Below are 20,546 nucleotides of genomic sequence, written 5' to 3'. Positions count from 1 at the left end.
AAGTAAGCATGGTTTTCTGACAAACAATTTTAGATTTCCCATCCAGCTGTGATTTCCTTTGTGTGTAAAAGGCGGGGCCTCTTCTAAATGAGCCAATCATTTGCAACATGAACATTTTCCCGCCTGCAAAGTGGTGTACATACAGTAAGGTTGAGAAAGTACCACGCTTGATGTGAGTGTTGGACAAGGGCCACTTAAAACACATTGGGTCCAACAGTATCCTTGTGCAGAGGCAGTTTCATAGTCTATGAAGTTTTACTGAGACGTGATTATTGCTGGTTGAAAACTTAACCCAATACCCCGCCTGGATGACTTGAAATATAGTCAGCTGTGGCAATTTTTGTTGGTCTCTCAAGAGACCTTACACTTTGTACAATGATAAACAAGCTGTGCTCTCTGACTTTGGCCACTTAAACGCAAGCATTTCCCGACTCAGCTGGTCAGGACAAGGTGAAACATTTTGCAACTAGGAAGTCTTGATCATGTCAGCATACCACTATTTGTCCTATGTAAGCATGGTTTTCTGACAAACAATTTTAGCCAGACAATTTTAGATTTCCCATCCAGCTGTGATTTCCTTTGTGTGTAAAAGGCGGGGCCTCTTCTAAATGAGCCAATCATTTGCAACATGAACATTTTCCCCACCTGCAAAGTGGTGTACATACAGTAAGGTTGAGAAAGTACCACGCTTGATGTGAGTGTTGGACAAGGGCCACTTAAAACACATTGGGTCCAACAGTATCCTTGTGCAGAGGCAGTTTCATAGTCTATGAAGTTTTAATGAGACGTGATTATTGCTGGTTGAAAACTTAACCCAATACCCCGCCTGGATGACTTGAAATATAGTCAGCTGTGGCAATTTTTGTTGGTCTCTCAAGAGACCTTACACTTTGTACAATGATAAACAAGCTGTGCTCTCTGACTTTGGCCACTTAAACGCAAGCATTTCCCTACTCAGCTGGTCAGGATAAGGTGAAACATTTTGCAACTAGGAAGTCTTGATCATGTCAGCATATCACTATTTCTCCTAAGTAAGCATGGTTTTCTGACAAACAATTTTAGCCAGACAATTTTAGATTTCCCATCCAGCTGTGATTTCCTTTGTGTGTAAAAGGCGGGGCCTCTTCTAAATGAGCCAATCATTTGCAACATGAACATTTTCCCCACCTGCAAAGTGGTGTACATACAGTAAGGTTGAGAAAGTACCACGCTTGATGTGAGTGTTGGACAAGGGCCACTTAAAACACATTGGGTCCAACAGTATCCTTGTGCAGAGGCAATTTCATAGTCTATGAAGTTTTACTGAGACGTGATTATTGCTGGTTGAAAACTTAACCCAATACCCCGCCTGGATGACTTGAAATATAGTCAGCTGTGGCAATTTTTGTTGGTCTCTCAAGAGACCTTACACTTTGTACAATGATAAACAAGCTGTGCTCTCTGACTTTGGCCACTTAAACGCAAGCATTTCCCGACTCAGCTGGTCAGGATAAGGTGAAACATTTTGCAACTAGGAAGTCTTGATCATGTCAGCATACCACTATTTGTCCTATGTAAGCATGGTTTTCTGACAAACAATTTTAGCCAGACAATTTTAGATTTCCCATCCAGCTGTGATTTCCTTTGTGTGTAAAAGGCGGGGCCTCTTCTAAATGAGCCAATCATTTGCAACATGAACATTTTCCCCACCTGCAAAGTGGTGTACATACAGTAAGGTTGAGAAAGTACCACGCTTGATGTGAGTGTTGGACAAGGGCCACTTAAAACACATTGGGTCCAACAGTATCCTTGTGCAGAGGCAGTTTCATAGTCTATGAAGTTCTACTGAGACGTGATTATTGCTGGTTGAAAACTTAACCCAATACCCCGCCTGGATGACTTGAAATATAGTCAGCTGTGGCAATTTTTGTTGGTCTCTCAAGAGACCTTACACTTTGTACAATGATAAACAAGCTGTGCTCTCTGACTTTGGCCACTTAAACGCAAGCATTTCCCGACTCAGCTGGTCAGGATAAGGTGAAACATTTTGCAACTAGGAAGTCTTGATCATGTCAGCATATCACTATTTCTCCTATGTAAGCATGGTTTTCTGACAAACAATTTTAGCCAGACAATTTTAGATTCCCCATCCAGCTGTGATTTCCTTTGTGTGTAAAAGGCGGGGCCTCTTCTAAATGAGCCAATCATTTGCAACATGAACATTTTCCCGCCTGCAAAGTGGTGTACATACAGTAAGGTTGAGAAAGTACCACGCTTGATGTGAGTGTTGGACAAGGGCCACTTAAAACACATTGGGTCCAACAGTATCCTTGTGCAGAGGCAGTTTCATAGTCTATGAAGTTCTACTGAGACGTGATTATTGCTGGTTGAAAACTTAACCCAATACCCCGCCTGGATGACTTGAAATATAGTCAGCTGTGGCAATTTTTGTTGGTCTCTCAAGAGACCTTACACTTTGTACAATGATAAACAAGCTGTGCTCTCTGACTTTGGCCACTTAAACGCAAGCATTTCCCGAGTCAGCTGGTCAGGATAAGGTGAAACATTTTGCAACTAGGAAGTCTTGATCATGTCAGCATACCACTATTTGTCCTATGTCAGCATGGTTTTCTGACAAACAATTTTAGATTTCCCATCCAGCTGTGATTTCCTTTGTGTGTAAAAGGCGGGGCCTCTTCTAAATGAGCCAATCATTTGCAACATGAACATTTTCCCCACCTGCAAAGTGGTGTACATACAGTAAGGTTGAGAAAGTACCACGCTTGATGTGAGTGTTGGACAAGGGCCACTTAAAACACATTGGGTCCAACAGTATCCTTTTGCAGAGGCAATTTCATAGTCTATGAAGTTCTACTGAGACGTGATTATTGCTGGTTGAAAACTTAACCCAATACCCCGCCTGGATGACTTGAAATATAGTCAGCTGTGGCAATTTTTGTTGGTCTCTCAAGAGACCTTACACTTTGTACAATGATAAACAAGCTGTGCTCTCTGACTTTGGCCACTTAAACGCAAGCATTTCCCGACTCAGCTGGTCAGGATAAGGTGAAACATTTTGCAACTAGGAAGTCTTGATCATGTCAGCATATCACTATTTGTCCTATGTAAGCATGGTTTTCTGACAAACAATTTTAGCCAGACAATTTTAGATTTCCCATCCAGCTGTGATTTCCTTTGTGTGTAAAAGGCGGGGCCTCTTCTAAATGAGCCAATCATTTGCAACATGAACATTTTCCCCACCTGCAAAGTGGTGTACATACAGTAAGGTTGAGAAAGTACCACGCTTGATGTGAGTGTTGGACAAGGGCCACTTAAAACACATTGGGTCCAACAGTATCCTTTTGCAGAGGCAATTTCATAGTCTATGAAGTTCTACTGAGACGTGATTATTGCTGGTTGAAAACTTAACCCAATACCCCGCCTGGATGACTTGAAATATAGTCAGCTGTGGCAATTTTTGTTGGTCTCTCAAGAGACCTTACACTTTGTACAATGATAAACAAGCTGTGCTCTCTGACTTTGGCCACTTAAACGCAAGCATTTCCCGAGTCAGCTGGTCAGGATAAGGTGAAACATTTTGCAACTAGGAAGTCTTGATCATGTCAGCATATCACTATTTCTCCTATGTAAGCATGGTTTTCTGACAAACAATTTTAGCCAGACAATTTTAGATTCCCCATCCAGCTGTGATTTCCTTTGTGTGTAAAAGGCGGGGCCTCTTCTAAATGAGCCAATCATTTGCAACATGAACATTTTCCCCACCTGCAAAGTGGTGTACATACAGTAAGGTTGAGAAAGTACCACGCTTGATGTGAGTGTTGGACAAGGGCCACTTAAAACACATTGGGTCCAACAGTATCCTTTTGCAGAGGCAATTTCATAGTCTATGAAGTTCTACTGAGACGTGATTATTGCTGGTTGAAAACTTAACCCAATACCCCGCCTGGATGACTTGAAATATAGTCAGCTGTGGCAATTTTTGTTGGTCTCTCAAGAGACCTTACACTTTGTACAATGATAAACAAGCTGTGCTCTCTGACTTTGGCCACTTAAACGCAAGCATTTCCCGACTCAGCTGGTCAGGATAAGGTGAAACATTTTGCAACTAGGAAGTCTTGATCATGTCAGCATATCACTATTTGTCCTATGTAAGCATGGTTTTCTGACAAACAATTTTAGCCAGACAATTTTAGATTTCCCATCCAGCTGTGATTTCCTTTGTGTGTAAAAGGCGGGGCCTCTTCTAAATGAGCCAATCATTTGCAACATGAACATTTTCCCCACCTGCAAAGTGGTGTACATACAGTAAGGTTGAGAAAGTACCACGCTTGATGTGAGTGTTGGACAAGGGCCACTTAAAACACATTGGGTCCAACAGTATCCTTTTGCAGAGGCAATTTCATAGTCTATGAAGTTCTACTGAGACGTGATTATTGCTGGTTGAAAACTTAACCCAATACCCCGCCTGGATGACTTGAAATATAGTCAGCTGTGGCAATTTTTGTTGGTCTCTCAAGAGACCTTACACTTTGTACAATGATAAACAAGCTGTGCTCTCTGACTTTGGCCACTTAAACGCAAGCATTTCCCGAGTCAGCTGGTCAGGATAAGGTGAAACATTTTGCAACTAGGAAGTCTTGATCATGTCAGCATATCACTATTTGTCCTATGTAAGCATGGTTTTCTGACAAACAATTTTAGCCAGACAATTTTAGATTCCCCATCCAGCTGTGATTTCCTTTGTGTGTAAAAGGCGGGGCCTCTTCTAAATGAGCCAATCATTTGCAACATGAACATTTTCCCCACCTGCAAAGTGGTGTACATACAGTAAGGTTGAGAAAGTACCACGCTTGATGTGAGTGTTGGACAAGGGCCACTTAAAACACATTGGGTCCAACAGTATCCTTTTGCAGAGGCAATTTCATAGTCTATGAAGTTCTACTGAGACGTGATTATTGCTGGTTGAAAACTTAACCCAATACCCCGCCTGGATGACTTGAAATATAGTCAGCTGTGGCAATTTTTGTTGGTCTCTCAAGAGACCTTACACTTTGTACAATGATAAACAAGCTGTGCTCTCTGACTTTGGCCACTTAAACGCAAGCATTTCCCGACTCAGCTGGTCAGGATAAGGTGAAACATTTTGCAACTAGGAAGTCTTGATCATGTCAGCATACCACTATTTGTCCTATGTCAGCATGGTTTTCTGACAAACAATTTTAGATTTCCCATCCAGCTGTGATTTCCTTTGTGTGTAAAAGGCGGGGCCTCTTCTAAATGAGCCAATCATTTGCAACATGAACATTTTCCCCACCTGCAAAGTGGTGTACATACAGTAAGGTTGAGAAAGTACCACGCTTGATGTGAGTGTTGGACAAGGGCCACTTAAAACACATTGGGTCCAACAGTATCCTTTTGCAGAGGCAATTTCATAGTCTATGAAGTTCTACTGAGACGTGATTATTGCTGGTTGAAAACTTAACCCAATACCCCGCCTGGATGACTTGAAATATAGTCAGCTGTGGCAATTTTTGTTGGTCTCTCAAGAGACCTTACACTTTGTACAATGATAAACAAGCTGTGCTCTCTGACTTTGGCCACTTAAACGCAAGCATTTCCCGACTCAGCTGGTCAGGATAAGGTGAAACATTTTGCAACTAGGAAGTCTTGATCATGTCAGCATACCACTATTTGTCCTATGTCAGCATGGTTTTCTGACAAACAATTTTAGATTTCCCATCCAGCTGTGATTTCCTTTGTGTGTAAAAGGCGGGGCCTCTTCTAAATGAGCCAATCATTTGCAACATGAACATTTTCCCCACCTGCAAAGTGGTGTACATACAGTAAGGTTGAGAAAGTACCACGCTTGATGTGAGTGTTGGACAAGGGCCACTTAAAACACATTGGGTCCAACAGTATCCTTTTGCAGAGGCAATTTCATAGTCTATGAAGTTCTACTGAGACGTGATTATTGCTGGTTGAAAACTTAACCCAATACCCCGCCTGGATGACTTGAAATATAGTCAGCTGTGGCAATTTTTGTTGGTCTCTCAAGAGACCTTACACTTTGTACAATGATAAACAAGCTGTGCTCTCTGACTTTGGCCACTTAAACGCAAGCATTTCCCGACTCAGCTGGTCAGGATAAGGTGAAACATTTTGCAACTAGGAAGTCTTGATCATGTCAGCATATCACTATTTGTCCTATGTCAGCATGGTTTTCTGACAAACAATTTTAGATTTTCCCATCCAGCTGTGATTTCCTTTGTGTGTAAAAGGCGGGGCCTCTTCTAAATGAGCCAATCATTTGCAACATGAACATTTTCCCCACCTGCAAAGTGGTGTACATACAGTAAGGTTGAGAAAGTACCACGCTTGATGTGAGTGTTGGACAAGGGCCACTTAAAACACATTGGGTCCAACAGTATCCTTTTGCAGAGGCAATTTCATAGTCTATGAAGTTCTACTGAGACGTGATTATTGCTGGTTGAAAACTTAACCCAATACCCCGCCTGGATGACTTGAAATATAGTCAGCTGTGGCAATTTTTGTTGGTCTCTCAAGAGACCTTACACTTTGTACAATGATAAACAAGCTGTGCTCTCTGACTTTGGCCACTTAAACGCAAGCATTTCCCGACTCAGCTGGTCAGGATAAGGTGAAACATTTTGCAACTAGGAAGTCTTGATCATGTCAGCATATCACTATTTGTCCTATGTAAGCATGGTTTTCTGACAAACAATTTTAGCCAGACAATTTTAGATTTCCCATCCAGCTGTGATTTCCTTTGTGTGTAAAAGGCGGGGCCTCTTCTAAATGAGCCAATCATTTGCAACATGAACATTTTCCCCACCTGCAAAGTGGTGTACATACAGTAAGGTTGAGAAAGTACCACGCTTGATGTGAGTGTTGGACAAGGGCCACTTAAAACACATTGGGTCCAACAGTATCCTTTTGCAGAGGCAATTTCATAGTCTATGAAGTTCTACTGAGACGTGATTATTGCTGGTTGAAAACTTAACCCAATACCCCGCCTGGATGACTTGAAATATAGTCAGCTGTGGCAATTTTTGTTGGTCTCTCAAGAGACCTTACACTTTGTACAATGATAAACAAGCTGTGCTCTCTGACTTTGGCCACTTAAACGCAAGCATTTCCCGACTCAGCTGGTCAGGATAAGGTGAAACATTTTGCAACTAGGAAGTCTTGATCATGTCAGCATACCACTATTTGTCCTATGTCAGCATGGTTTTCTGACAAACAATTTTAGATTTCCCATCCAGCTGTGATTTCCTTTGTGTGTAAAAGGCGGGGCCTCTTCTAAATGAGCCAATCATTTGCAACATGAACATTTTCCCCACCTGCAAAGTGGTGTACATACAGTAAGGTTGAGAAAGTACCACGCTTGATGTGAGTGTTGGACAAGGGCCACTTAAAACACATTGGGTCCAACAGTATCCTTTTGCAGAGGCAATTTCATAGTCTATGAAGTTCTACTGAGACGTGATTATTGCTGGTTGAAAACTTAACCCAATACCCCGCCTGGATGACTTGAAATATAGTCAGCTGTGGCAATTTTTGTTGGTCTCTCAAGAGACCTTACACTTTGTACAATGATAAACAAGCTGTGCTCTCTGACTTTGGCCACTTAAACGCAAGCATTTCCCGAGTCAGCTGGTCAGGATAAGGTGAAACATTTTGCAACTAGGAAGTCTTGATCATGTCAGCATACCACTATTTGTCCTATGTCAGCATGGTTTTCTGACAAACAATTTTAGATTTCCCATCCAGCTGTGATTTCCTTTGTGTGTAAAAGGCGGGGCCTCTTCTAAATGAGCCAATCATTTGCAACATGAACATTTTCCCCACCTGCAAAGTGGTGTACATACAGTAAGGTTGAGAAAGTACCACGCTTGATGTGAGTGTTGGACAAGGGCCACTTAAAACACATTGGGTCCAACAGTATCCTTTTGCAGAGGCAATTTCATAGTCTATGAAGTTCTACTGAGACGTGATTATTGCTGGTTGAAAACTTAACCCAATACCCCGCCTGGATGACTTGAAATATAGTCAGCTGTGGCAATTTTTGTTGGTCTCTCAAGAGACCTTACACTTTGTACAATGATAAACAAGCTGTGCTCTCTGACTTTGGCCACTTAAACGCAAGCATTTCCCGACTCAGCTGGTCAGGATAAGGTGAAACATTTTGCAACTAGGAAGTCTTGATCATGTCAGCATACCACTATTTGTCCTATGTCAGCATGGTTTTCTGACAAACAATTTTAGATTTCCCATCCAGCTGTGATTTCCTTTGTGTGTAAAAGGCGGGGCCTCTTCTAAATGAGCCAATCATTTGCAACATGAACATTTTCCCCACCTGCAAAGTGGTGTACATACAGTAAGGTTGAGAAAGTACCACGCTTGATGTGAGTGTTGGACAAGGGCCACTTAAAACACATTGGGTCCAACAGTATCCTTTTGCAGAGGCAATTTCATAGTCTATGAAGTTCTACTGAGACGTGATTATTGCTGGTTGAAAACTTAACCCAATACCCCGCCTGGATGACTTGAAATATAGTCAGCTGTGGCAATTTTTGTTGGTCTCTCAAGAGACCTTACACTTTGTACAATGATAAACAAGCTGTGCTCTCTGACTTTGGCCACTTAAACGCAAGCATTTCCCGACTCAGCTGGTCAGGATAAGGTGAAACATTTTGCAACTAGGAAGTCTTGATCATGTCAGCATATCACTATTTCTCCTATGTCAGCATGGTTTTTTGACAAACAATTTTAGATTTCCCATCCAGCTGTGATTTCCTTTGTGTGTAAAAGGCGGGGCCTCTTCTAAATGAGCCAATCATTTGCAACATGAACATTTTCCCCACCTGCAAAGTGGTGTACATACAGTAAGGTTGAGAAAGTACCACGCTTGATGTGAGTGTTGGACAAGGGCCACTTAAAACACATTGGGTCCAACAGTATCCTTTTGCAGAGGCAATTTCATAGTCTATGAAGTTCTACTGAGACGTGATTATTGCTGGTTGAAAACTTAACCCAATACCCCGCCTGGATGACTTGAAATATAGTCAGCTGTGGCAATTTTTGTTGGTCTCTCAAGAGACCTTACACTTTGTACAATGATAAACAAGCTGTGCTCTCTGACTTTGGCCACTTAAACGCAAGCATTTCCCGAGTCAGCTGGTCAGGATAAGGTGAAACATTTTGCAACTAGGAAGTCTTGATCATGTCAGCATACCACTATTTGTCCTATGTCAGCATGGTTTTCTGACAAACAATTTTAGATTTCCCATCCAGCTGTGATTTCCTTTGTGTGTAAAAGGCGGGGCCTCTTCTAAATGAGCCAATCATTTGCAACATGAACATTTTCCCCACCTGCAAAGTGGTGTACATACAGTAAGGTTGAGAAAGTACCACGCTTGATGTGAGTGTTGGACAAGGGCCACTTAAAACACATTGGGTCCAACAGTATCCTTTTGCAGAGGCAATTTCATAGTCTATGAAGTTCTACTGAGACGTGATTATTGCTGGTTGAAAACTTAACCCAATACCCCGCCTGGATGACTTGAAATATAGTCAGCTGTGGCAATTTTTGTTGGTCTCTCAAGAGACCTTACACTTTGTACAATGATAAACAAGCTGTGCTCTCTGACTTTGGCCACTTAAACGCAAGCATTTCCCGACTCAGCTGGTCAGGATAAGGTGAAACATTTTGCAACTAGGAAGTCTTGATCATGTCAGCATATCACTATTTGTCCTATGTCAGCATGGTTTTCTGACAAACAATTTTAGATTTCCCATCCAGCTGTGATTTCCTTTGTGTGTAAAAGGCGGGGCCTCTTCTAAATGAGCCAATCATTTGCAACATGAACATTTTCCCCACCTGCAAAGTGGTGTACATACAGTAAGGTTGAGAAAGTACCACGCTTGATGTGAGTGTTGGACAAGGGCCACTTAAAACACATTGGGTCCAACAGTATCCTTTTGCAGAGGCAATTTCATAGTCTATGAAGTTCTACTGAGACGTGATTATTGCTGGTTGAAAACTTAACCCAATACCCCGCCTGGATGACTTGAAATATAGTCAGCTGTGGCAATTTTTGTTGGTCTCTCAAGAGACCTTACACTTTGTACAATGATAAACAAGCTGTGCTCTCTGACTTTGGCCACTTAAACGCAAGCATTTCCCGACTCAGCTGGTCAGGATAAGGTGAAACATTTTGCAACTAGGAAGTCTTGATCATGTCAGCATACCACTATTTGTCCTATGTCAGCATGGTTTTCTGACAAACAATTTTAGATTTCCCATCCAGCTGTGATTTCCTTTGTGTGTAAAAGGCGGGGCCTCTTCTAAATGAGCCAATCATTTGCAACATGAACATTTTCCCCACCTGCAAAGTGGTGTACATACAGTAAGGTTGAGAAAGTACCACGCTTGATGTGAGTGTTGGACAAGGGCCACTTAAAACACATTGGGTCCAACAGTATCCTTTTGCAGAGGCAATTTCATAGTCTATGAAGTTCTACTGAGACGTGATTATTGCTGGTTGAAAACTTAACCCAATACCCCGCCTGGATGACTTGAAATATAGTCAGCTGTGGCAATTTTTGTTGGTCTCTCAAGAGACCTTACACTTTGTACAATGATAAACAAGCTGTGCTCTCTGACTTTGGCCACTTAAACGCAAGCATTTCCCGAGTCAGCTGGTCAGGATAAGGTGAAACATTTTGCAACTAGGAAGTCTTGATCATGTCAGCATACCACTATTTGTCCTATGTCAGCATGGTTTTCTGACAAACAATTTTAGATTTCCCATCCAGCTGTGATTTCCTTTGTGTGTAAAAGGCGGGGCCTCTTCTAAATGAGCCAATCATTTGCAACATGAACATTTTCCCCACCTGCAAAGTGGTGTACATACAGTAAGGTTGAGAAAGTACCACGCTTGATGTGAGTGTTGGACAAGGGCCACTTAAAACACATTGGGTCCAACAGTATCCTTTTGCAGAGGCAATTTCATAGTCTATGAAGTTCTACTGAGACGTGATTATTGCTGGTTGAAAACTTAACCCAATACCCCGCCTGGATGACTTGAAATATAGTCAGCTGTGGCAATTTTTGTTGGTCTCTCAAGAGACCTTACACTTTGTACAATGATAAACAAGCTGTGCTCTCTGACTTTGGCCACTTAAACGCAAGCATTTCCCGACTCAGCTGGTCAGGATAAGGTGAAACATTTTGCAACTAGGAAGTCTTGATCATGTCAGCATATCACTATTTGTCCTATGTAAGCATGGTTTTCTGACAAACAATTTTAGCCAGACAATTTTAGATTTCCCATCCAGCTGTGATTTCCTTTGTGTGTAAAAGGCGGGGCCTCTTCTAAATGAGCCAATCATTTGCAACATGAACATTTTCCCCACCTGCAAAGTGGTGTACATACAGTAAGGTTGAGAAAGTACCACGCTTGATGTGAGTGTTGGACAAGGGCCACTTAAAACACATTGGGTCCAACAGTATCCTTTTGCAGAGGCAATTTCATAGTCTATGAAGTTCTACTGAGACGTGATTATTGCTGGTTGAAAACTTAACCCAATACCCCGCCTGGATGACTTGAAATATAGTCAGCTGTGGCAATTTTTGTTGGTCTCTCAAGAGACCTTACACTTTGTACAATGATAAACAAGCTGTGCTCTCTGACTTTGGCCACTTAAACGCAAGCATTTCCCGACTCAGCTGGTCAGGATAAGGTGAAACATTTTGCAACTAGGAAGTCTTGATCATGTCAGCATACCACTATTTGTCCTATGTCAGCATGGTTTTCTGACAAACAATTTTAGATTTCCCATCCAGCTGTGATTTCCTTTGTGTGTAAAAGGCGGGGCCTCTTCTAAATGAGCCAATCATTTGCAACATGAACATTTTCCCCACCTGCAAAGTGGTGTACATACAGTAAGGTTGAGAAAGTACCACGCTTGATGTGAGTGTTGGACAAGGGCCACTTAAAACACATTGGGTCCAACAGTATCCTTTTGCAGAGGCAATTTCATAGTCTATGAAGTTCTACTGAGACGTGATTATTGCTGGTTGAAAACTTAACCCAATACCCCGCCTGGATGACTTGAAATATAGTCAGCTGTGGCAATTTTTGTTGGTCTCTCAAGAGACCTTACACTTTGTACAATGATAAACAAGCTGTGCTCTCTGACTTTGGCCACTTAAACGCAAGCATTTCCCGAGTCAGCTGGTCAGGATAAGGTGAAACATTTTGCAACTAGGAAGTCTTGATCATGTCAGCATACCACTATTTGTCCTATGTCAGCATGGTTTTCTGACAAACAATTTTAGATTTCCCATCCAGCTGTGATTTCCTTTGTGTGTAAAAGGCGGGGCCTCTTCTAAATGAGCCAATCATTTGCAACATGAACATTTTCCCCACCTGCAAAGTGGTGTACATACAGTAAGGTTGAGAAAGTACCACGCTTGATGTGAGTGTTGGACAAGGGCCACTTAAAACACATTGGGTCCAACAGTATCCTTTTGCAGAGGCAATTTCATAGTCTATGAAGTTCTACTGAGACGTGATTATTGCTGGTTGAAAACTTAACCCAATACCCCGCCTGGATGACTTGAAATATAGTCAGCTGTGGCAATTTTTGTTGGTCTCTCAAGAGACCTTACACTTTGTACAATGATAAACAAGCTGTGCTCTCTGACTTTGGCCACTTAAACGCAAGCATTTCCCGACTCAGCTGGTCAGGATAAGGTGAAACATTTTGCAACTAGGAAGTCTTGATCATGTCAGCATATCACTATTTCTCCTATGTCAGCATGGTTTTTTGACAAACAATTTTAGATTTCCCATCCAGCTGTGATTTCCTTTGTGTGTAAAAGGCGGGGCCTCTTCTAAATGAGCCAATCATTTGCAACATGAACATTTTCCCCACCTGCAAAGTGGTGTACATACAGTAAGGTTGAGAAAGTACCACGCTTGATGTGAGTGTTGGACAAGGGCCACTTAAAACACATTGGGTCCAACAGTATCCTTTTGCAGAGGCAATTTCATAGTCTATGAAGTTCTACTGAGACGTGATTATTGCTGGTTGAAAACTTAACCCAATACCCCGCCTGGATGACTTGAAATATAGTCAGCTGTGGCAATTTTTGTTGGTCTCTCAAGAGACCTGAAACTTTGTACAATGATAAACAAGCTGTGCTCTCTGACTTTGGCCACTTAAACGCAAGCATTTCCTGACTCATCTTGTCTTGAAATATAGTCAGTTGCGGCAATTTTAGTTGGTCTCTCAAGAGACCTTACATATTCCTATTAGGATCCAAGTAGGTCTTGACCACCGTGGTTTGTCATCCGAAAAATCATTGCAGTTTTCACTGCCTGAACATGTCCGAAAACTCACCTAGGCTAGAATATACATCACACCCGCCGAAAAATTTCATAATCTATTGTTGTAGGGCAATCAGTATCCAGGATGCATTGACGTGGAGTTAAAGGGAAGAACATCTGTAACTTCTTATCCGCATAATAGTGTTTTCCACAGAAATGGTGTGTTTACTACAGTTTGTGTCTCAGGGGAGCCAGTTGCATTTCTGTGTCTGCTGCAGGGGTGATAACTAGGTTCCAGATGAGCTCTCAGGGCCACCAAGGCTATGAAATGAAAATCCACCCTTAAGCAGAACTGTACTGATCTTTGATTTCTGTAACCTTAATTTAAAACCTGCCCTCTTGAGATCTGTACCCTGTTTCAAGAATGACCTGGATAAAGAGTTCAGGCTGTATGCAAGGGTTAAAAGTCAAACAATGTGAAAATTGTGTTTAAATGTAAAATGCAGTCTAAATCAACAGTAAACAGACCAACAAAAAAACAAACAAAACAACAAAAAACAGAACAACATTAAAGGCACAGAAAGGAATTTATTTTCCTTCACACCCTCTTAACAAAATTGGGGAAAGTATATTATTTTATTTTTCAGTAGATCTCTGCATCAGAGCATAACTGTGTTGGGGCTGTGAGGTTTATAGCTCAGCAGCTGTAGGGGTGAATCTGGGTTATAAACAAAACATCCAGGGATCTTGAAACTGTTTTGGTGTAGGCCACTCAGGGGAGCTCACTGAATAACCAAGCTAACACAGGTGACAGACCTTTATCATGGAATGAGATGTGGTGCTACTGGCTTGGCTCTCTTAGCAGTAGAAATGTATCCAATACCGCAATGCAGACCGATATATGTTACTGTCTAAAATAATATTGATGGCAATGTTATGTTGGTTAGTATTTACATAAAAATAGCTTGCTAATTGAGTGAACATGAACTGAAATACGTTTTGTCAAAGCTAACACTATAGCAACCTTCTGTTAACATGTTATGGGCAGCTAGACAAAGTAGGCCTTGTCTAGCCAGTGGGATTTCTTCGAATTGGCTGAGCGTTCTTAAGTAATTTTGATGAAAAAAAGACAGATTTGACTAGGAGCCCAAGGTGTATGTATGCCACTTAAAAAAATAATTTTCTATTGATATAGATCTATCCATCTATATCTATACACACTACCAGTCAAAACTTTGGACACAAATTCCCATTCAGTGGATTTTCTTCATGTGTATTATTGTTGGGATTGATGGTAGGGCAGGTGTGGTTATTAGAAGTTAACAATTGGTAGTAATTATTACAATTATTTTGATTAAAGAAATAATAACCAAATCAGTAAAATAGCACACCACGCTGAAATCAGAGACCGATAACCAGACCAAAACAGACTCAAAAGCAGAGTTCACTTTAAATGTAAATATTTGTAAAATATTGCACTCACTATTTTTCCCCCTTTGATATTCCTCATTAGTTCCCTCATACTTAAACTTATTGGCACTCCTGTAATCATTCCTTTACACCCACCACCATGTTGTGCTCCCACCCTTTCTGTGCTTGCCACCTTAAGTTTCCCTATTTGTTTTATCTTAAGTGCACTCTCAAGCTGCCCTTCATTCGCACAGCATACCAACAGGTTGCCATCTTTGAGGATCTTTGCAGATAGTATCTGCCCTATCTTGTCCCCTGTCTCCCCTACCCAGAGTTGTTGTTAGCATAAACGGGTTAGCTTTCTTCATGCTTTCTTGAGCCATTTGATTAAAACTTATTATTACAATGCATTTCTCAGGTTTGTCAGATTTGTTGCCTGCTTGCTCCTGTCCTTCTCCCTTACTTTCAGATTTCTCATCATTATCATCTCCTGCTCTTTTATTCCCTTTTTCAGGCTTGCCTCAACTTCCATCCAACTGTCCACACATCAGCCCCTCATTCTCTTCTTCGCTCCCTTCATAACACTCCATTGCTGCCCAACTGCCTACCTCTGACCCATTCATGGAGCAGTCATGCCCAACTGCCAGTACGAGATTATTTCTACCTCGATTTGAATTTCCCGCATTTTGATAACTTTTACTTTGTCGTCCTGCTGATGTCGCCACCATCTCTCCTCCCCGTCAAGGGGGAAGGAAATGGCTCCTCTTCCTCTTTTAATACCAGCAATGACATCACTGATGATGTCAACGGGAGAAACAAAGTCCAGGGGGGTGATATAACATTAAGTAATTTGATTATTAATTAATTAAATAAACTGGGTTAAGTTGTCATTCTACGGTAACATCAGCCGAGTGGCGGTCGAGATAAAAGTATATAAGATGAAATATGTGGTCTTAATGAGTGTTAATTACATATCTGTTTGCGGGGAAGACAGGGGTACCTGTTTATTGGGACAACCTGTGTGGACTGTGACTGCCCAGAGTCTATAAAAGCAGACTCTCTGAAGCTGTTCAGGAGGACGGATGTCATGTGTAGCCATTTACACACGATTTGAGTTTGAGTTTGAATCATCGTATGTTGAGTTATGATAAATTAAGCTAATTTAATGTTACTATTGTGTAAATAGTTTGGATTTACATGTGAAATATGATAGCACTTATGAATGAAACCACCTTGTGATGTTGAAACAACACTGCCTGAGCCTGCTTAAACCACTCTGGTCCCACCCCTTTACAGGCATTTTCAAAGTCTGATTCTTCACTCGAGTTCAGAGTCCATAGTTCATTCCTTCTAGGAAGGTGGAGACAGCTGTGTGTTGTTGAGTCATTCAGTGGAGTTGCAATGTCACCATTGTCTTCCATTTTTTTCCCCTGGCCGCTGTAGCCCTTCTTGTATTCTTCGTCTATTCTCTGTCTGTTATTTGATTTATTTATTTCGGTTTCTGCTGTTGGAGACAGATGGCTGGATTGTCATGGCTGGACAACTAATTTCCTCTGATATTTACCATTCTAGCACATATAGGCACTCCTTATTGATGAAAGCCATATAGTGTGAAGTGGTCCATGGATTTTTTCTTTCAGTGTAGGCATGGTTGCATGCAAGCATGCCTGTCTGCCTGTGTTTTTTTTTTGTGGTTTTTTTTGTTGGCCAGCTCATATTGTTGGCTATGAATGAATGTAATTCAGGGACAATTTTGTGCAGCTGTGTGTGAATTTATATTTGTGTTGAGGTGCCACTCTTTGACAAGTGTGAGGTTGTGTGTGCGAGGACTGTGTGTGAGTGTGTTTCTTTGACAGGTTGTATTTGCATTGCATGAGTATGTGCAGCTTGAAGTTTGGGACATTTTTGTGTGTTTGACAGTCTTGGCTGTGAATCAGGGATTTTGGGCCCCATGTAAAGAAATCTAATTGGGCCCTTGTATAGGTCTCATTTAATGATATTTTTGACTATCATTGCCATATTTGTGAAAAGAACAACATGACAGTTACTTGGTTACTGCTCACTGTCTCCCTTGTAGTCCCACATGCAGGCCTAATTTTTCTCTACAACTGTAGACTCACTGGTGGTGGATTGGGATTTTGGGTGAAAAAATACATATATGAGGCTATATGGTCATTGCAATTTAATGTTCTGATTTCCAGAAAATATAAAATTCTAAAACTGTATTGAGATTTGTATTGAGTCATGCAGTCTGTATGCAGCAGGAACGTTCTCCTCTGTTCCTACTGCAAAGCAGAAAGGTGAGAGTCCCAAACTACTGACCAAACACTCTATTTTAGTGATAGCTGAATTTGAACTATATTATATATACACATACATATGCTCTTTTTATTTACATGACATTTCATTTACATTTGTAATACATGAAAATCTGTCTGAAATAAATATGGAGTATAGGCTATCTTTATTTTATAAGGACTGATTTTATATAGTTTATATATAGTATATAGTTTTTATATAGTTTTTACCTATTTTTTGGGGCCACTGTCAGTCAACCACCCCCCCCCCCCCCCCCCCCCCCCCCCCGTTCACAATGGTTCGACTTAAAATCCTTAAAATTGTAAATAACTATTGGATTATTTGATTTAGAGGGCATGGAACAATGCAAGGACTGTTCAAGGCAAAACATTCATCATTTCACAGGAGGTTTCACAACAAAACCAACATTTTTATGTTTCCAAATTAATTATGAATTGGCATTGGCAGTGTCATCTACATAATTTGTTACAACACATTTGATTGTTACAGCTTTAATTTTGGGCAGGTGAGTAAGCCCTTTCCTCTACTCTCAAACACACAGGTGTGGAGATGATATAGGTGATTTGATATACTGTGGAACTGATGGGTTACCTGTCTCTGCTGAGATTAGAATTTACCGAATTATAAAGGCTAGAATGTATTATTTCTTTCTTTAGTCCAATCCAAGCAAAATAATGTTGTGAACACAACCTTAATGACTCTCATTTTTTGTGTAAATTTCCAAAATGAAGACAACCATGAGAATGAGGGAGAGAACATGAGGTGACATGTAAAAATGTGAGCTTGTCTGCAAAAATATGGCAAATATTTGACACATTGACAGGCTGGGAAAATGTTCAAGACGACTACGAGAATGAAATGTAAGAGAATGCTGCACTCTAAATCCAAAGGCACCCATTACCTCTTGAAGTGATGCTGAAGCAGGTAGCAAATCACAATGGCAGAAAAGTGAGTCAGACACACATTGTTATGGATACCACTTGTTTTCTCGCAAACCCCGTCCCACTCCACTACTTATTAGCTTGAGCCTATCATTTTTATATGATGAAAGACTTGATGGCTTGATGGTGGCATTTCATGCTAAATACAGACCTGAGGTTTTTCAGTTGAAGAGAGGGGACTGATAGATGCCTTCTTCCCATGAAAAAACTGAAGATTTTCATGGCCCTGGTAGTGCTGGACAATTACAGCGAGCGCGGTGGTCCAAGACCAGGTTGCTGTTCTCAGCTGTCCTCCTCCTGATGAACTCACAATTTTATTGGACCACAAGAATCAGCAAACTACCATTTTATTTCTCAACTTTATGTCCAATGGTTGTCAGTTATAAATGGATCGTATTGGTGTTTCTTGCAGCTCTACAACTCCTAAACCGCTGTATTAGAGCCGCATGATAAACAGACAAAAACACTAAACATAATACATTTTCTTTTTATTCTTCTTCTTATTATTTTAGATTTTTTTTAGTTTTGGACGCAGCAGGTTCATTTCAATCTCCTCATGCTTCTTGGTGTTTATAAATCAATTGAACTCAGAATGTTTGAGAATGTGCAACAACAAGAATTTTCATAGATCAATAAATAGAAAGAACCTCCTCAAGATAAAATGGTTTTTCAGCAGACGCCCAATGAGTGAGTTAGTGTTGATGTTGTTAGAAGGGAAGTTCTCTGATCATTTTGTGCCTTGTGTATAATCAAACACGTAGATTCATTGCATCACAGCAGTAGATAGGAACTCCCACTATCCTGTCTACACAGTGTTACATGTCTGTCTGTCTTTGTGTTGGAGGTCACCATCCCTGCCTGAGAGGACACACATCAGGAGGTCATTGTTTTCTTGTCCTTATTCTGTCCCATCGCAGGATGCAAAGGTTTCTGAATTCTTCCAAACGGCTTCATAAACCAGTTAGCCAGTGTATAAGTGTTCAGCCACCCAAAGAGAGATGCCCTCGCCCAACACACACACTAGAATCAGACAAAATGTGTGTACCCTTTAAAAAGGCTTCCCATAATAAAGGCCCCACTCTAGTTATTTCACAGTTAAATTTTATTGATACCTTATTTGGAGCTTCCAATCCCCTTTATACATCTCCTGAGTGGACTGCACTAGCAGTGCCTCATGTTTTGTGTATTGGGGATAAAGTCACCTTTTTTATTTTGAAGCTGTCAGTGCTGTTTATCCAACATGCCAGCCAACGTAACTGGTATAGGTGCTTTCTTAAATAGTTATTTACTGCCTGATTTAGGGAGAAGGATTCTGCTTTTGTTCAAGCTCAAATAAAAGTGGTGTGGCACCACTTCGTGAATGTCTCTATCAACAGAATAAATTCATTGACAAATCACAGAGTTGGCGAATGTCTTGTACATCAGTTCCATCCCTGTTGGTGGTTTCAGCAGCCAAATATCAATGGGTCCTGCCAAATTTCCTACATTTGGGAGAACATTTCCGTTGGTAGAGTGAGTGATCATGATCAGTGCCAGAGATAAAACTCTGTGTGCTTTGTTATTTAACTGAAACAATCTGGTATAACATTATGTAGACCTTGATAAAGTGAGCTCCTGTCACCTGCAACTCTTCACCCAACAATTAATTGTCTGCCAAGTTTGACAACCGTGGTTTGGGTTAAATAACAGTCTTTCCCATCCAGTCCAATGTGTTTTTCTCCCTGGTACCTTGGAGGTTTGAACTTCACTGAACTGAATGATGTATCTGAAGAGTTTGTTGTCTCATTCACCTGCTTAAGGGGGAAAGCTTCTCCATGCTCACTTTTTGGAATATAAGTTTAAGTAGCCCATATGTATTTCATGACATCACAGCGAATTCTAAACCTAAACCAATCACAGTTAAATGTACAACTTACACTACTCTAGTGCACATACACTGGGAAATGGAACCTTAACACGGAAATCCATTAGAAAAGAAAGAGAAAGGGCAATGGATCAGCTATATGTGACATATGGATTGTGCTGTGTGTGTATGTCAGAGGAAGAGGTAAAGAATTTCAATATTGGACATGTTATTGAAATACATTCTTTGCTCTTGACAGATGAGATGCTTACCAGGTGTGTTTGTTCATGTGAGTGTGTGTGTGTGTGTGTGTGTGTGTGTGTGTGTGTGTGTGTGTGTGTGTGTGTGTGTGTGTGTCTGTGTGAGTGCTTCCAGATGTACTGTATATGGGTTTAAGTCCTTGGTCCTTTGGCACAGTAGAGCATTTAGCATGTCTGTTGGCCACTCTGGCCAAGGACTGTAATTTCACACACCCACACACTGATCTATGGCCCTGGGCACACAAGATGGTTGAAGCCAGTCATCAGTCACGGCTGGTGAGCTCTTTGTGAAGATGTATGCCAGTTGATTTTTCACCTTAAAAGAGCAAATAGTGCTTTTAGAAGTATTTTATGATTCCTTTATATACACACATTGATCTATAAATGTAAAGATTTAGCTCAGAAGGGGTTCTTA

The 20,546-nt window shown here is 41.0% G+C and overlaps 26 non-coding genes across 26 annotated transcripts; all 26 read left to right on the top strand.

Moving 5' to 3' along the window:
• Window positions 1-218: 218 nt before the first annotated feature.
• On the top strand, window positions 219-359 carry LOC119005242. Its single transcript, XR_005070421.1, has one exon. It is a non-coding gene; the product is annotated as a U4 spliceosomal RNA (small nuclear RNA).
• Window positions 360-740: 381 nt separating this feature from the next.
• LOC119005269 lies at window positions 741-881 on the top strand. The gene has a single exon (XR_005070447.1). It is a non-coding gene; the product is annotated as a U4 spliceosomal RNA (small nuclear RNA).
• A 381-nt stretch (window positions 882-1,262) lies between these two features.
• Window positions 1,263-1,403, top strand: LOC119005241. Its single transcript, XR_005070420.1, has one exon. It is a non-coding gene; the product is annotated as a U4 spliceosomal RNA (small nuclear RNA).
• Window positions 1,404-1,784: 381 nt separating this feature from the next.
• On the top strand, window positions 1,785-1,925 carry LOC119005244. The gene has a single exon (XR_005070423.1). It is a non-coding gene; the product is annotated as a U4 spliceosomal RNA (small nuclear RNA).
• A 380-nt stretch (window positions 1,926-2,305) lies between these two features.
• On the top strand, window positions 2,306-2,446 carry LOC119005243. Its single transcript, XR_005070422.1, has one exon. It is a non-coding gene; the product is annotated as a U4 spliceosomal RNA (small nuclear RNA).
• Window positions 2,447-2,813: 367 nt separating this feature from the next.
• LOC119005268 lies at window positions 2,814-2,954 on the top strand. Its single transcript, XR_005070446.1, has one exon. It is a non-coding gene; the product is annotated as a U4 spliceosomal RNA (small nuclear RNA).
• A 381-nt stretch (window positions 2,955-3,335) lies between these two features.
• On the top strand, window positions 3,336-3,476 carry LOC119005267. The gene has a single exon (XR_005070445.1). It is a non-coding gene; the product is annotated as a U4 spliceosomal RNA (small nuclear RNA).
• A 381-nt stretch (window positions 3,477-3,857) lies between these two features.
• LOC119005266 lies at window positions 3,858-3,998 on the top strand. The gene has a single exon (XR_005070444.1). It is a non-coding gene; the product is annotated as a U4 spliceosomal RNA (small nuclear RNA).
• Window positions 3,999-4,379: 381 nt separating this feature from the next.
• On the top strand, window positions 4,380-4,520 carry LOC119005265. The gene has a single exon (XR_005070443.1). It is a non-coding gene; the product is annotated as a U4 spliceosomal RNA (small nuclear RNA).
• A 381-nt stretch (window positions 4,521-4,901) lies between these two features.
• Window positions 4,902-5,042, top strand: LOC119005264. Its single transcript, XR_005070442.1, has one exon. It is a non-coding gene; the product is annotated as a U4 spliceosomal RNA (small nuclear RNA).
• Window positions 5,043-5,409: 367 nt separating this feature from the next.
• LOC119005263 lies at window positions 5,410-5,550 on the top strand. Its single transcript, XR_005070441.1, has one exon. It is a non-coding gene; the product is annotated as a U4 spliceosomal RNA (small nuclear RNA).
• A 367-nt stretch (window positions 5,551-5,917) lies between these two features.
• LOC119005261 lies at window positions 5,918-6,058 on the top strand. The gene has a single exon (XR_005070439.1). It is a non-coding gene; the product is annotated as a U4 spliceosomal RNA (small nuclear RNA).
• Window positions 6,059-6,426: 368 nt separating this feature from the next.
• On the top strand, window positions 6,427-6,567 carry LOC119005260. Its single transcript, XR_005070438.1, has one exon. It is a non-coding gene; the product is annotated as a U4 spliceosomal RNA (small nuclear RNA).
• Window positions 6,568-6,948: 381 nt separating this feature from the next.
• On the top strand, window positions 6,949-7,089 carry LOC119005259. Its single transcript, XR_005070437.1, has one exon. It is a non-coding gene; the product is annotated as a U4 spliceosomal RNA (small nuclear RNA).
• Window positions 7,090-7,456: 367 nt separating this feature from the next.
• On the top strand, window positions 7,457-7,597 carry LOC119005258. Its single transcript, XR_005070436.1, has one exon. It is a non-coding gene; the product is annotated as a U4 spliceosomal RNA (small nuclear RNA).
• Window positions 7,598-7,964: 367 nt separating this feature from the next.
• Window positions 7,965-8,105, top strand: LOC119005257. Its single transcript, XR_005070435.1, has one exon. It is a non-coding gene; the product is annotated as a U4 spliceosomal RNA (small nuclear RNA).
• A 367-nt stretch (window positions 8,106-8,472) lies between these two features.
• Window positions 8,473-8,613, top strand: LOC119005256. The gene has a single exon (XR_005070434.1). It is a non-coding gene; the product is annotated as a U4 spliceosomal RNA (small nuclear RNA).
• A 367-nt stretch (window positions 8,614-8,980) lies between these two features.
• Window positions 8,981-9,121, top strand: LOC119005255. Its single transcript, XR_005070433.1, has one exon. It is a non-coding gene; the product is annotated as a U4 spliceosomal RNA (small nuclear RNA).
• A 367-nt stretch (window positions 9,122-9,488) lies between these two features.
• Window positions 9,489-9,629, top strand: LOC119005254. Its single transcript, XR_005070432.1, has one exon. It is a non-coding gene; the product is annotated as a U4 spliceosomal RNA (small nuclear RNA).
• Window positions 9,630-9,996: 367 nt separating this feature from the next.
• On the top strand, window positions 9,997-10,137 carry LOC119005253. Its single transcript, XR_005070431.1, has one exon. It is a non-coding gene; the product is annotated as a U4 spliceosomal RNA (small nuclear RNA).
• Window positions 10,138-10,504: 367 nt separating this feature from the next.
• Window positions 10,505-10,645, top strand: LOC119005252. The gene has a single exon (XR_005070430.1). It is a non-coding gene; the product is annotated as a U4 spliceosomal RNA (small nuclear RNA).
• Window positions 10,646-11,012: 367 nt separating this feature from the next.
• Window positions 11,013-11,153, top strand: LOC119005250. Its single transcript, XR_005070428.1, has one exon. It is a non-coding gene; the product is annotated as a U4 spliceosomal RNA (small nuclear RNA).
• Window positions 11,154-11,534: 381 nt separating this feature from the next.
• On the top strand, window positions 11,535-11,675 carry LOC119005249. The gene has a single exon (XR_005070427.1). It is a non-coding gene; the product is annotated as a U4 spliceosomal RNA (small nuclear RNA).
• Window positions 11,676-12,042: 367 nt separating this feature from the next.
• Window positions 12,043-12,183, top strand: LOC119005248. Its single transcript, XR_005070426.1, has one exon. It is a non-coding gene; the product is annotated as a U4 spliceosomal RNA (small nuclear RNA).
• Window positions 12,184-12,550: 367 nt separating this feature from the next.
• LOC119005247 lies at window positions 12,551-12,691 on the top strand. The gene has a single exon (XR_005070425.1). It is a non-coding gene; the product is annotated as a U4 spliceosomal RNA (small nuclear RNA).
• A 367-nt stretch (window positions 12,692-13,058) lies between these two features.
• LOC119005246 lies at window positions 13,059-13,199 on the top strand. Its single transcript, XR_005070424.1, has one exon. It is a non-coding gene; the product is annotated as a U4 spliceosomal RNA (small nuclear RNA).
• The last annotated feature ends 7,347 nt before the right edge of the window (window positions 13,200-20,546 follow it).

The sequence above is a fragment of the Acanthopagrus latus genome, chromosome 16 (genome assembly GCF_904848185.1).
Source record: "Acanthopagrus latus isolate v.2019 chromosome 16, fAcaLat1.1, whole genome shotgun sequence".
NCBI lineage: Eukaryota > Metazoa > Chordata > Actinopteri > Spariformes > Sparidae > Acanthopagrus > Acanthopagrus latus.
This window is presented reverse-complemented; position numbering and strand designations above follow the sequence as displayed.